At 42.5% G+C, this 12,851-nt stretch overlaps 1 protein-coding gene across 3 annotated transcripts in view; it reads left to right on the plus strand.

The window, feature by feature from the left end:
- Positions 1-12,851, plus strand: part of LOC138947286 (platelet binding protein GspB-like) — a 54,220-nt gene that overhangs the window by 13,237 nt on the left and 28,132 nt on the right. The window contains exon 1 of one of the 3 annotated variants that reach the window (XM_070318730.1): positions 975-1,305. The exons of the other annotated variants lie outside the window; for them this stretch is intronic. The gene's annotated coding sequence lies outside the window, so the exon portion shown is untranslated. Of the gene's footprint in view, positions 1-974; positions 1,306-12,851 lie in introns of those variants that run through there. 3 annotated transcript variants of the gene reach the window in all.

The raw sequence follows: 12,851 nt of genomic DNA on the forward strand, positions 1-12,851 counted from the left end.
AGTCTGTTTGACTGTCTGTCTGTCCGTCTGTCTGTCTGTCAGTCTGTCCGTCTGTCTGTCTGTCAGTCTGTTTGACTGTCTGTCTGTCCGTCTGTCTGTCTGTCAGTCTGTTTGTCTGTCTGGCTGTCTGTCTGTCTGTCTGGCTTTGAGTCCATCTTGTCTTCCTCCCAGCCATACCTTCCCTTGCTCTCAGTCCCTCCACATCCCCCTCCCCCTCTCCCACTTTGAACCCATTTGTCCTCCAGTCTTCCCAACACACAGCCTTTCCCCCCGAAACGGTGCCAAGAGAAAGATTTAATTTTAGCCTTCCTATCTTCCTCCCAAACTTTCAGCCGTGCGGGTGTGCTTGTTCGTTGGATGTTTTGCTGGCTTCTGTAGATTGTCAGTCTTTCTCTGTCCCTCTTCTCTCTCTCTCTCTCTCTCTCTCTCTCTCTCTCTCTCTCTCTCTCTCTCTCTCTCTCTCTCTCTCTCTCTCTCTCTCTCTCTCTCTCTCTCTCTCTCTCTCTTTTTCTCTCTTTTGTTTCTATATAATGCGCTCATGTACATAAACCTATACATTTTACTAGGCCAGATGCAAAAAAGTATTCCTATGCTTATTCTGTTACCCTCGTAAAATAAAGAATTGTCATTGTCATTGTCATTGTCTCTCTCTCTCTCTCTCTCTCTCTCTCTCTCTCTCTCTCTCTCTCTCTCTCTCTCAGTCTCTCTCGCTCTCTCTCTGTCTCTCTCCAGTCCCTCTCTTTCCCCCCTCTCTCCTCCCCCCCCCTCTCTCTCTCTCCGCTCCTCCATTCTTTCTGGACGAGTCTGTCGTTTCCAGACTTCTTTGACTCATTCATTTTGCTTAGAACTACACTCCTCTGTGCTCAGCGGCTAGACCTTCTAGTGTGTTCTCGTCCGCTCCTAGCTTATACCTTACCTGTGTTTTCCGATACCTATAGCTTGGCTGAAGTTCTCTCGTGTGTGTACAGCAGCAGCAGCAGCAGCAGCAGCAGCAGTAGTTTTTCACCTGCCTGCGTCTGTGTGAGAGAGCGTGCGCATCCGTGTGTGAGTGTGAGTTTGAGAGAGTGTGTAGTTTGAAAGCTCTGAAGTCGGACGGACGGACGGACGGAGGGAGGGGTGAGGCAGCAGGAAGAAAGATAGGACTGATTTTTACTGGGGCATCGCTTGCTTCTTCTTCTTCTTGGGCCCAGCCACCCTCTCTCTGTAGCGAGCCCCCATGACGCATCATTCACTTGTGCCATGAGAGACGGCACGCAGGGAGAGATCGGGGCCAAATTCTTGAACGAACCAAGAAACTAAGCTTCGGTAAGTTTTCAACTACTGTTTTCTTTTCTCCTTTGTTTGTTTGGGTTTTTTGTTTTGAGGCTGGACGGTTAAAAGTATGAGGGTGTTTTGTTCTGCGCGGAATGGTGATGATTTCAGAAGTGTTGTTGTTGTTGTTGTTGTTGTTGTTTATCTGTGCAATAACGCGGCTTGGTGGTTGAGTCTGGAACGAGCATCGCATACTCTCTGTCTCTCATAATTATCTGTGTGGCTCTATCTGGCTATCTGTCTCTCTTTCGAGTTTGTACCTGCCTGTGTATATATGTATGTCTGTATGTGTCCGTTTCTTTTCGTGACTTCTCAGTCAGTCTGTCTTTGGTTCTCTCAGGTTGCTTAGTACGACATTTATCTGCATTTCCGCTTTGGTTAGAAGTTGTGTCTTTACATGCTAGGACAAAATGCTGGGTTGTTAACCGATTACTTTGTGCGTGGGAAGTTTATATGTAATAAAGTCAAGTCAATCCGTTGTTTCTGTTTGTGTGTATGTTTGTCTGTCTGTCTTTCTGTCTCTCTCTCCTTGGAAAATCAAAGTTCCATCATCATCATCATCATCATCATCATCATCATCATCATCATCATCATCATCATCATCATCTCTCTCTCTCTCTCTCTCTCTCTTTCTCTCTCTTTCTCTCTCTCTCTATCAGTCTATGTATGCCTCTCTGTCTATCTAGTCTCTCTAGTCTCTCTGTACTTACAAACAGTTACCATTATTAGTTCTGTTTTCATAACACTGTACTGTCCCCCCCTGCCCCCCCCCCCCGCCCCCGCCCCCCGCTCCCCTGTTTTAAATGAGCCTCTTTAGAGTAGGGGCCCGTTCAGGGGTTGTAAAAAACAATCTGATGCTTATTAATGATCTCGTGAATAAATAATTATGATGTCTTGTCAGTCTTGTCTTGTATTGTCTTGTCTTTACTGGAACCTGTCAGCCTGCCAGTCAATTGTATGTCTGTATATTGTGTAGGTCTGATCTTACCTTTTACCCTTTTTTGTTTTCTTTTTGTTTGTTTGTTTGTCTGTCTGTCTTAGTGCCAGTTGTCTGGTAGGATGCTGGTGCGTCAGATTGTGCATTTGATTTAAAGAATGTCAAATCTGTTTTTCATAATATAATGCTGCAAACTTGCAATAATAGCGGCAATGGGACAAAACAAGCTAAACTTATATGTGTGTTCTTAACAACAACAACAAAAAAAAGCGACAGTGGTGCACTTGTATGTCCAACCGGCTTATTTCATTGTGTGTGTGTCTCATCTCAAACTTTTTCAGTACAGTGTCTGGGCCTATGCCACGTGACAGGTCTAAAGTTGTTGTCCGGTAAGGTGCGGACGTGTCAGATCAGAAGCTATCAGTGGAAGGTAGACTGAGTACACACGGACATAAGCTATCAGTGAATGTTGGTCTTCCAAACCGTGCATCTCAGTGTCTATATTTATCAAGTTCCCTTCACAGTCAGTCCTAGTCATTAGTGACTTCCAGAAAGTTGTTTTTCTTCTCAGAACGTGTACGTGTTCCGTCATGATCACATTTATCTTTTACGACAAACGTCTGCCAGGATCTTCGACGCGTTCTGGCTGGTACACATACACATGTATACGCATACACGGACACGTACACGTCAGTCTTGGCTATACACGTAGTGTTTCTGGACCTCAGTATTTTTGATACAGCACTTCTTAGTGTATCCGTGCCACTCAGTCGTATGTCACAGTCGCTAGCTGTCTCCATGATTTGGTGCTGCATGTCAGGAGGTCGGACTAGTTAGTTTGTACGTCTTCTTAGGACCAATTGGGCCAGGTAGAGTTAATATGCTATGTGGACAGAGTTAATATGCTATGTGGACAGAGTTAATATGCTATGTGGACAGAGTTAATATGCTATGTGGACAGAGTTAATATGCTATGTGGACAGAGTTAATATGCTATGTGGGCAGAGTTAATATGCTATGTGGACAGAGTTAATATGCTATGTGGACAGAGTTAATATGCTATGTCGACAGAGTTAATATGCTATGTCGACAGAGTTAATATGCTATGTGGACAGAGTTAATATGCTATGTGGACAGAGTTAATATGCTATGTGGACAGAGTTAATATGCTATATGTGCAGAGTTAATATGCTATGTGGACAGAGTTAATATGCTATGTGGACAGAGTTAATATGCTATGTGGGCAGAGGTAATATGCTATGTGGGCAGAGTTAATATGCTATGTGGACAGAGTTAATATGCTATGTGGACAGAGTTAATATGCTATGTGGACAGAGTTAATATGCTATGTGGACAGAGTTAATATGCTATGTGGGCAGAGTTAATATGCCATGTGGGCAGAGTTAATATGCTATGTGGACAGAGTTAATATGCTATGTGGACAGAGTTAATATGCTATGTGGACAGAGTTAATATGCTATGTGGACAGAGTTAATATGCTATGTGGACAGAGTTAATATGCTATGTGGACAGAGTTAATATGCTACAACACTGGACAGACATGCAAACAAACAACACATACGAACGTGTTATAGTTCTGGAAAACTGTTTTTGCGGTTTTTCAAAATAGGAACTAAAGTAAAGATTTTGTTGGAAGTTGTTGTCTTAGTTTACGAGGAATATGGTTAGTTTTAAATGAAGTTTTGGAGTGGAGCGCTTTTGTATGCGTATAAGCTTTTTATTTATATATCATAATGTGTGGCTTTTGTTAAAATGATGCCTAAATAACTAAATACATAACTGACTGAATAAACTGTCAGACGGTTGCAGGTGAAAGAACACGATCAGTGGCAGCGGCAAAACTGTTGACCTATGAGGTAACACCTCTCAGGCCTTTCTGATTGTGTATCTCAGTTTATTTTTTTCTTTGTTCTTTAATTTGTTCATTCATGTGTCTGTCTGTGTTCATATCGAGCCACTAAGCTTGTTTCACCTTTACAAGGTTGTCGTCTGATTTGGCACCAGACTGACACGTCAGACTAATCATGGAGAGCTGGAGGTTTCGAGAACACTGTGGCAAAAAAAGATGTTAGCCCTTCAGATTGTGCTTCCAAGTGTCTCAATGCACATCTGTGAGGAGGGCGATGCTTTACCACGTGCACCGGGAATGGGCTTTTTGTAACGGGAAATTCTCGTAGCGTGCACCGTGCACAGAGGTCCGGCGTGCACCGTGCATGGAGCTTTTTTCGTAACGTGCACCGTGGATCACCGTGCATGGCACTTTTGGCCTCAACGTGCACGGCGTGCACAGACCCCCCCATGGTGACCCTCATCTGACGGTCTGATCCCAGTCTCGGTTTTGATTGTAAGCTTCTGAGTATGTGGTTCTGTATCAGTCAAAGGGACACGGCAAACATGTGACTCACGGCGTGGGTTTTTTTTTTATTTTTTTTTATTTTTTTACCTCGCTGGCAACAGGCAAAACATGATTGTCTGTTGCCACTTGCTAGGTTGTCAGTTCTGCATGACTCATATGATATCTCCACATGTCAGATTTCTTTCTTTCTTTATTTGGTGTTTAACGTCGTTTTCAACCATTCAAGGTTATATCGCGACGGGGAAAGGGGGAAAATGGGATAGGGGAAAGGGGGGAGATGGGATAGAGCCACTTGTCAATTGTTTCTTGTTCACAAAAGCACTAATCAAAAAATTTCTCCAGGGGCTTGCAACGTAGTACAATGTATTACCTTACTGGGAGAATGCAAGTTTCCAGTACAAAGGACTTCACATTTCTTACATACTGCTTGACCACATGTCAGATGTCAGTAGAAAGTACACACTCATACACAGAAGCGGCCTTTGCGATTGTGCAGTCTCAGTGGCAGTGTTTCTAATGATCTGTTTCATTCCAGTCACGTTGCTTGAGGGTGTGTTCCCCTTGTAATGTTGTTGTCTGCGTTGGTCAGTCCGAAATGTCAATAGTTTGTTTGTTTGCTTAACGCCCAGCCGACCACGAAGGGCCATATCAGGGCGGTGCTGCTTTGACATATAACGTGCGCCACACACAAGACAGAAGTCGCAGCACAGGCTTCATGTCTCACCCAGTCACATTATTCTGACACCGGACCACAGGTGGAAGGTATCGTCCACTGGACGACTACTATCACAGAAAGACTACAAGGTACGTCACTCACCTTCGAGTCTTCTGTGTTCTTGGAGTCGCTTCCTTGGGAAAAATATTGTTCAAGACGGTTTGCCTCTTCCTACAGTCTGTGTAAGGTCAAATAAATACAGTTGAATGATTGTTTGAACTATATGCACCTTTAGTTTTCAGCTTCCGTTCGCTGCAGGTTGTTTTTAACCATCATTTGGACGAATCTTCGTTTGCGAGCCGCTAATATCCACCTTGCGTCAAATCATGCATCCGGCACCGAATATGCATACCACCGCTCATTGGTCTAAAACATATGTAAATATTGTGCAGCAAAGGGAAGCGTTTTAGACCAATGCTTAATCTACGAATATCAGATGATGAGCCGTTGCGGAGAATATTCACACAATTTAATGAGTTATATCTTGTATTTAGAAACTTAGCCCTGGCGTTTGCATACAATGGACAATCAAATACAAAGTGCTTTTCGTCTTCCACAACATCGCAAAGCTTGCATAGAATATTCCTGTCCCTTCCAAATGTTCTTCTAAAACACGAAGCTCCAATAGGCAACACACCCAGACGCAATTTGATCAAACAATCGCGGAAACATTTTTGACTCACATGCGAAGCAAAAGTGAGTCTATGTACTCACCCGAGTCGTCCGTCCGTCCGTCCGTCCGTCCGTCCGTCCGTCCGGACGTCCGTCCGTCCGTCCGGAAAACTTTAACGTTGGATATTTCTTGGACACTATTCAGTCTATCAGTACCAAATTTGGCAAGATGGTGTATGATGACAAGGCCCCCAAAAAACATACATAGCATCTTGACCTTGCTTCAAGGTCAAGGTCGCAGGGGCCATAAATGTTGTCTAAAAAACAGCTATTTTTCACATTTTTCCCATTTTCTCTGAAGTTTTTGAGATTGAATACCTCACCTATATATGATATATAGGGCAAAGTAAGCCCCATCTTTTGATACCAGTTTGGTTTACCTTGCTTCAAGGTCAAGGTCACAGGAGCTCTTCAAAGTTGGATTGTATACATATTTTGAAGTGACCTTGACCCTGAACTATGGAAGATAACTGTTTCAAACTTAAAAATTATGTGGGGCACATGTTATGCTTTCATCATGAGACACATTTGGTCACATATGATCAAGGTCAAGGTCACTTTGACCCTTATGAAATGTGACCAAAATAAGGTAGTGAACCACTAAAAGTGACCATATCTCATGGTAGAAAGAGCCAATAAGCACCATTGTACTTCCTATGTCTTGAATTAACAGCTTTGTGTTGCATGACCTTGGATGACCTTGACCTATTTTGGTAGGAAAAATGTGTAAAGCAGTTCTTAGTGTATGATGTCATTGCTAGGTTTAGGTCATGTCAAGGTCAAGCATGTGAGTCGTATGGGCTTTGCCCTTCTTGTTTGTCAATGAAATCAAAATACTTCTCGCTTTCAAAAACTGTTTTGAATAATCGGTAGTTTTGATAAATGTCATTACTTATAATGGAACCATTCCATTCCTGCAAATACATATCAGCCATTCTCTGTTTAAACAAAGAAATAAATGTTTTTTTCACACCCCACCCCTTGTTGCAACCAAACATATCCAAACCCCGTGCTAAACAATGTATTCTTTACATGTGTTGCCCAGCATGTTTTACCTCGCTCGTCCAAGTTTTTTAACATTAAGTATGCCTGTCTGGGAATTCTGGATATATCTAGTGTCAACAGCTTCAACCAATATTTTATGCACCTTACTGCACTGTTGATGTACAAAGGGTAGCGTCCCAGTTCTCCATACACAAACTTGTTGGATACTTTAAGAGGAACACTTAAGAACCTTTTGCATGCAAGTGTGTGAACCTTTTCTATATTGTCTAATCTTTGGAGATCCCACATTTCGGAAGAGTACATTAATATGGATTGCACCTGGGAATCGAAAATTTTGAAAAAACAACTTTTGGAGATATCATTCAGTTTTCTAACGTGTCTAATACAGTCAATGCATGCTCGCCTCCCTTTCACCGCTAAAACATCAACTCCCCTTTTCAAACTCATTTTTGTAGTAAACACAAAACCTAAATAATTATATTCATTAACAACCTCAAGCAATTTTCCATTCAAATACCATTTTTCATTCTTACCCAAAAACCCCCCTTTTCTAAATACCATACATTTAGTTTTATCAAGGTTAATGTTTAGGTACAGTCTTTTACATGCATCGCTTAAGACATTAATCTGCCTTTGTAATCCCAGTGCTGTGTCAGAGAGGAGAGCTAGGTCGTCCGCAAAAAGTAAAATAAATAATACGACCTCCCGATTAGGAGGCCGACGTCTTACCACAACGCCACTGCGCCCGTCACACGTAGATAATGAGATGAGAGAGAGAGAGAGAGAGAGAGAGAGAGAGAGAGAGAGAGAGAGAGAGAGAGAGAGAGAGAGAGAGAGAGAGAGAGAGAGAGAGAGAGTGTGTGTGTGTGTGTGTTTTGTGAGTGTGTGAGCGTGTGTTTTGTGAGTGTGTGTGTGTGTGTGTCAGTGTGTGTGTGTGAGTGTGTCGGTGTGTGTATGTGTGAGTGTGTGTGTGAGTGTGTGTGTGAGTGTGAGTGTGAGTGTGTGAGTGTGTGTGTGTGTGTGTGTGTGTGTGTGTGTGTGTGTGAGTGTGTGTGTGAGTGTGTGTGTGTGTGAGTGTGTGTGTGTGTGTGTGTGTGTGTGTGTGTGAGTGTGTGTGTGTGTGTGTGTGTGTGTGTGTGTGTGTGAGTGTGTGTGTGTGTGTGTGTGTGTGTGTGTGTGTGTGTGAGTGTGTGTGTGTGTGTGTGTGTGAGTGTGTGTGTGAGTGTGTGTGTGTCTGATGCCTGCACTGACCTACCACTGAGGTTACACTTTTCCCCCCTCCCCCTCGTCACAATTTCTGTATGTGCTAATCTCTGTATATTATGCTGACTATAACTGAGCTACTATGTTCTTGCCCCTGGGAAGGCCAGTTTGGCCTGGTTTGATTCAGACACGCTAAAAAGCATCATTTGTAGGGAGGCCTTTAGTGAAAATCCAACATGGCGGCCACAGCCGGGAAAACTGATAACGTACATTTTTTTATTGACATTTCAAAGGTCACCAAGTTGTGCCTATTGTGAATGTTCGTTTAAAAAAAAATTCGGTTCGTTACGGTTTAGTCAGGTCGATTTTGGGGGTACCCTTTTTTGAGAGGCGGTCAGGCGTGACCCATGTAATATAAATCAAACTTGACGGTGTGCCAGATAGCCAATTGAGTGCCGTAGATGACATATCAAGTTTAAATGAAATGGCACGAGAATGAATGCTTAAGTTGCGTTAGTACGAAAGTTGCTGCACTATTTTTGTGTGTGCACAGTTTAACGTACTGGTGTCACACTGTGTTTAACTTACTGACTCAGTCAGTGGTTACAGAAAAGGTGAACACTTTAATTTAGATTGTATTCAGAAGTTCTAGCCTATGATCGCAGAAGAAGAAGGACAAGCTACTATCAGCACCGACATCGTGCCAGAAGGTACCAGGCAGACAGAAGGTACACACTTTCAGCAAGGTATACACCCACGCATTACGAATTCCAGACCAGCAGTACATACACACCCAATCCGCTAAAAGAGGCCAGTGTAGAAACAGGCCAGCACAGACACTGTTTGCCTTTTAGACAGCGCATCCCAATCTCTCTACTTATCCGTGTCAGTCTCATCACAATATCTGTCCGTGTTTGCTACCAGTGAATTTCCGATTCCATGCCACTTGTAATTTCAGTTCTTGTCAGCACGATTTGATAACAACATGGAATATCAGCGGAAGGTCAGTATACACACTGACCGCGGCAAAAATGGTCCTTGAGGTTGTGAACATTGATATGTCTGTATATTGCTATTTCATATGTTACGTGGATTTCCATTGGTCAATTGGGCAAAACTGAGCTCAGTGCAAAAGTGATATCGACGACATTTCCGTCGATATCAGTTTTGATATCGACGACCTCTTTATTGCTTCCCCACTTCAAAAACAAAAACACCTACATTTAAAAACAAACAAATATATATGAAAATGTAATGATCCCAGAATTTAGTTGAGCAAGTGACTAAAGACCTTTTGAAAGAAAAGACATTTTGAAACACTGAAAAGTACAAGAAAAGCGTGAACAAAAAGAAATAATAATCAGAGGGAGGGATATGGAACAGCCAAAACTGGGACAAATACTTTTGTAATTTCTTTACAGTAAATACAAAATGTCCAGAGAATTAGCAGTATATCTAACATTGACTGACTGTGTTATGATATCTTCTGCTATTGGTCTGTTTCGACAGTGATATCAAAATCTCGACCTCCGGTCTCGATTTTGATATCACTGTCTCAACAGACCATAGCAGAAGATATCATCACACAGTCCGTCAATATTGGGTACTATACCTCAGTGTCTCATCCCAGCATATGTTGAGTAGTCCCTCTCCGGGCGAGGGCTGGTTGAAAAAAAGCTCGTTTGTATTGCTATTCCACAACCCTCGTAAACTAAATTTGATTTGATTTGACTATGATATGTTTTGGCAACGAGTTCATAGTAATTATTACTGAACACATGCCAATTATGAAGTTGCCGTCTGCACGTTTGATTTGGTGACTGCAGCCGGGCTGCCGATATCAGAGGAAGGTACACACTGACAAGAAGAAAATAATGTTAGCCTTTTAGATCATTGTGCATCTGAATGTCTTTCCTACTCACTCTCTTTCTGTTGTTGCTACGAGGTGTTTTTTTTATCGAGTGCGTGGGCTTGACAAATTGTTGTTTGCACGATTTGATAGCTACATGTTATTATGAGTTATTTCTAATATGCTGACTGTTAGCAAATGATAACAAGACATGTCGAGAAAAAAAGATATCAAGCATGAGCCTTTTAGGCGAATGCTGATATCGTTTGTGAGACATGTCTGTTATCATTTGCTAACAGTCAGCATATTAGAAATAACGGTTTTATTACCGTTTAATTCGACCAAAAAAAATTTCGAAGCAACCCCGCGAACTAGACAGAACAGCCGCAATGGGAACTTGAGCGCTTCTACCTGATTATGCCTGTCAGTCAAAGAATTCTCGTGACCTGAGTCAGCCAATCAGAGTAACACACCTGACGTGATGAATATTCACAGGTCAAATGCCTTTGACACACAACAATCTCACAAGATAAACCATGTTGAACATGCGTTTCGGTTGCTTCGCTTTTTCTCGTTGAACAGAGAGCGACAGATTTAGAACCGACCCCAGACGGATGGGAAATGACGTAAAGATACATTTGATGTAAAGCGAGTGGCGCAATTTCACTTGATTTTTCCGAACTTTGATCATTTAGATTTCAAGTGAGCGGTCGGCATTGCACACTCAGACGATGGGCGGTGCCTTGCTGTTCCGTTACGCACCCACCGACAAAACTCGCTTTTCGGTATTTTTTTTTTTAGATAAAGAGAGTATTACCTGACAGCATTTGAAGTGTCATTCTTTAGAATAAATCACGCTGATATTGTTGAATTACATTTTTACTTTGTCTTGTTAATTTTTAGCGTGATAAACATAAAGGGTCCCTGCCTGAACGTTATAACATTTAGAGGGTCACCTAGAATCCGTCCTGATTGGTCAAAAAGCCATATGAGGCACTGAATTGGTAAAGGTATTCAATTCCGCTTAAAAATCACAAACTACAATATCAGAAATACGCCGTTAAGATGTAAAAGATTCACAAACACCAGGACCGTCATTCAATTCGTCATTAACCTACAACTACAGGGTCATTTCCCACTCATATCATCCAAACCTTAAACAGCAGCATCAGAATTAAAAAAAACCACATCAGTGTTTGTTTTAGGAGTGTAATGGAAAATGGAATACAAGCGTGTTTGATTATCATTTCAAGAACGTGTCCATAAGCAATCTGCTTGTTAACGTTCTAAATGTTGTTATTGTTTGAAACGTGTGTATGAGAAATTGAATAAAACACGCTTAAACCAACTCTTACAAGCCCTGACAGTCATATTTTTCTTATTATCATTATTTTTGTATTTTTGGGCACATGGAAAAATGAGACACACATTTTTCAAAATTTAACAAAAGATAATACGAAAGGGGTGCTTGATATTGTTTGTGTGTGTGTGTGTGTGTAGTTCAAGTCAATATGTCAGAACATCATAGGCAGGTATGACTGATTTCAAGCCACTTGCAAGGTGTTTGTTTGCACAGTCGACACATCACTACACGTCATAAGGTATCAAACAGTAGGTACACACTAACAGCGGCAAAGATGCTGGCCCTTTAGATTGGCTTTGCACGTACTGCTTTTCTGAACTATGTAACGCGTAGGAGTATTACATTGCTGACAGTAGCAGGACGGAATCCGTTCTGACATTGGGAAGATGTGTTTTGCTGCCAGAACTTTGTTTACTGGGCAAGGTGGTTGTTCGAATTTTTGGACGGTGTTTTGGTTGGGTAGAGAAAGGGGGTGGGGAGATTGATTTAGATCGTTCAGCCATAGAGGCCGTTGCCCCTTATGACTGTATTGAGGTCTTCGTCGTTATCGTCGTCGTCGTTGTTGTTGTTGTTGTTGTTGTTGTTGTTGTTGTTGTTGTTGTCTTTGTTGTTATTGCTGTGGGGGTGGTGGTTGTGTCTTGTTGTTGTCATCGTTGTTGTCGTTGTTGTTGCCGTCGTCGTTGTTTTCGCTGTTGTTGTTGTTGTCGTCTTTGTCGTCATTTAAATTGTTGTCATTGTTGTTGTTGTTGTTGTTGTTGTTGTTGTTCTCGTCGTTTAAATTGTTGTCATTGTTGTTGTTGTTGTTGTGGTTGCTAATTACGAAATACTCCCCCCCCCCCCCCCCACAACAGAAAACACCCACAATACCTACTCACATAGGACACATCTGACTGGCAAGAGAGAGTCGCGTTTGGATAGGTGGGGGGGGGGGGGGGGTTGGGGGGGGGGTTGGGGGGGGGGGGGTATTTTTGGGATTGAGCGAAGGTAAACACTTACCAACATACAAGATCTACAACGCGTACAGACACCGTGAAAAAGCCATTCTACAAACATTTCATAGACAATAAATTGTGGCAGGGGGGGGGGGGGGGGGGGGGGGGGGGGGAGGGTGAGTGAAGGAGGAGGGGGTAAATCAGTTTTGACATATAACGAGGATGGCCGCACATGGCCATGTCAGCAGGTAATAAGCCGGTGCAAGGCTCCAGGTCTACACATGGCAGAGCTAATGAAATTTTAGCACCCAACTGGCTGGCGAAGCAGGTTATAGGCAAGGTGGGATACATAGAGAAGAAGGGGGTTCGGGGGAGGAGAGAGAGAGAGAGAGAGAGAGAGAGAGAGAGAGAGAGAGAGAGAGAGAGAGAGAGAGAGAGAGAGAGAGAGAGAACGAACGAACGAACTTTATTACTCAAGTGTAGCAAA

This window comes from Littorina saxatilis, linkage group LG14 (genome assembly GCF_037325665.1).
Source record: "Littorina saxatilis isolate snail1 linkage group LG14, US_GU_Lsax_2.0, whole genome shotgun sequence".
In the NCBI taxonomy this organism is placed as follows: domain Eukaryota; kingdom Metazoa; phylum Mollusca; class Gastropoda; order Littorinimorpha; family Littorinidae; genus Littorina; species Littorina saxatilis.